Source organism: Penaeus vannamei, chromosome 26 (genome assembly GCF_042767895.1).
Source record: "Penaeus vannamei isolate JL-2024 chromosome 26, ASM4276789v1, whole genome shotgun sequence".
Lineage (NCBI taxonomy): Eukaryota > Metazoa > Arthropoda > Malacostraca > Decapoda > Penaeidae > Penaeus > Penaeus vannamei.
This window is the reverse complement of record NC_091574.1, coordinates 30,081,502-30,084,001: the sequence shown is the minus strand read 5'-3', so window position 1 is coordinate 30,084,001 and position 2,500 is coordinate 30,081,502.

Genomic DNA, 2,500 nt, shown 5'->3' with positions numbered 1-2,500 from the left:
CCAATGTAGAGCGAAGGAGTTTTAAAACGGATAGAAAGAATTAGACAAGAGGATATAAATCATATTCCCGATGGATTTGGATTTTCCGGATTTGCAGTTTCGAAATAGCGTGAAGGGTGATAAAGGAAGTGAGGGAGAGAAGGGTGAGAAGGAAGCAGATGAAAAGAATGAAGGGTAGGAGGAGGAGAAGGAGGAGGAAGAGGGAGGAGGGATGTAAGGGGAGGAGGAGAAGGAGGAGGAAGAGGGAGGAGGGATGTAAGGGGAGAGAAGGAGGAAAGAGAAGAAATAGGAAAAAAAGGGAAAGCACAAGAGAAAAATAATAAGAAAACGAACAAGAAAATTCATAAAAAAGAAAAAGAAAATAATTAGAACAAATATCAAGAAAAATATAAGAAAAAGAGGAATGATAAGTAAAAAAAAATCATAGAATCACAAGAAAAATAGTCAGAAAAACAACAAGAACAAGAGCAAGAAAATGTACCACTAAAGAAACAAGAAAAAGACGAGGACGAGGAAGACGAGAAAGATAACGAAAAGGATGATAAAGAGGAGGAGAATGGCAAAGAACAGGAAGAACGATTTCTAGGGAGAAGAACAATAACAAATTATCTTCCTCCTCCTCTTCCTCCATTCAGCGACTTCTGCGAATCCAAATTCTCTGACAAGTGGCGCTGTGGATCCGACTGAGATGATTCTAATTTTGGTATGCGAGGTACTTCGCTGGCTTCGTCTCTGCCATTTCCATGTCAAAGTTTATCCATAAAGGCTTTGTCGTCCTTTGTAGGAGGTATGCAAAGGAGGCCTGGTGTACTATGCGGTTGGACGAGTATGTTGGGGAGTTTTCCTTCCCCACAAGATGGTGTAGGTCGGGTATGTAGGTATGTAAGTCTTGTTTAAACTCTTGTGGAGCTTTTTCCTTTCCCGACAAGATTATGTAGGTAAATTCAAATGTTATTTGTCCCGCTGGTGTTGTGCTTCTAAGGATGATGTTGCATGTTGCCTCTTCTTTTGTGTACTTTTTGCCCACTTTCCTTGTTGAATTGCATTTGGATGGCAACGTGCAAACTCTCGCCAAGTTTAACCCTTCCTCTCAAGTGTTCCGAGCCGATCTTCCGGCAATTTGACGCCACCTGATGCCTTTCTCCACTTTCTCCAGTAGAAGTAGTAGCACCAAGCTGTACCCACATAAATCCCATACATCTACGGGTAGCCTAGGGCATAACCCGTGACAGGAGTATACCTGAGAAATCTAAAAAAAATAAAGAAAGAAAGAAAGAAAGAAAGAATAACAAAGTGATCCTGGTGTTCGAGTGAAAGATCAAGTCCAATTTCTTGGGATTTATATTTTTATTTGTTTCGTAATTCATTTATTGTTTTTTTTATGTTTGCTTATTTACTTATGTGTTTATTTATTTTTTATCTGTTTATTGTTTATCCTTTTATTTTTTTCTATTTATAGATATGCTTGCTTGTTTATGTATATTAGTTTATTTATTCATTTATCTATTTCTGTATTTGTTTATTGACTTGTTTGTTTATTGATTTATCTATTCATTTATTCATCCATTCGTTCAATCATTCAATTATCTATTTATCTACCTATCTATCCTTATCTATTCATCTATTCATTTAGCAGATAAGCTCCTGGCACGGACAAATAGATATGACAATACCACATGATAAGATGCAGCCGCCGTCGAATTATTTGTCATTAAGATCTTGAGTCGTTCGTCACACAGCAAATGAGTGATATTGAGATATGAGATAGATATTGAGATAGAAATTGAGATATGAGATAGATATTGAGATAGATATTGAGATATGAGATATATATATATATATATATATATATATATATATATATTGAGATAGATATTGAGATATGAGATATATATTGAGATATATATTGAAATACACCTTTTGTATCCGGTACTCGTAAAAAAGGAAGAAGAAAAGGCAGAAAAAAAGGAAAAAGAGGAATTTAAGTTAAGAAGATAAAGATAAAGTGAAAAAAGGAAACGAACAAGAAAAAGAACGAGGGGAAAGACAAGTAGAAACAGAAAAGAAAGAGGAAATAGAAAAGAAAGATGAAAGAGCGTGAAAAAACGAGAAGAAGAAAAAGAAAGAGGGAAAAAAAAGAGAAAACAAGAAAGAAGGGGAAAACACTACGGAAGAACATACAAAGAGCTTAAAAAGAAGTAAAGAAAACTAAAGTTGAAAAAAAAACTTTGCATGAAGAACGCGTGTGTTGCAGTTGTAAAACGAACTCCCCCCCACCCCACCACCCCACCCCCTCCCCACCACATCCCCATTCCCCATCCCCCCACCCCCCCATAGCCGCCTCCACCGACCGCCAATAAGGAGCATTTCTCAGCACCCTCCTTAGTAACTCATCCAAGCCATCCATCCCGCCGGAGTACAGGCTGGCTGCAGGCTACAAAGCTCTCGTGCAAGGTCCTCATAAACAGACAAATGAGGATGTTGAAGACCTTTGGGGTGG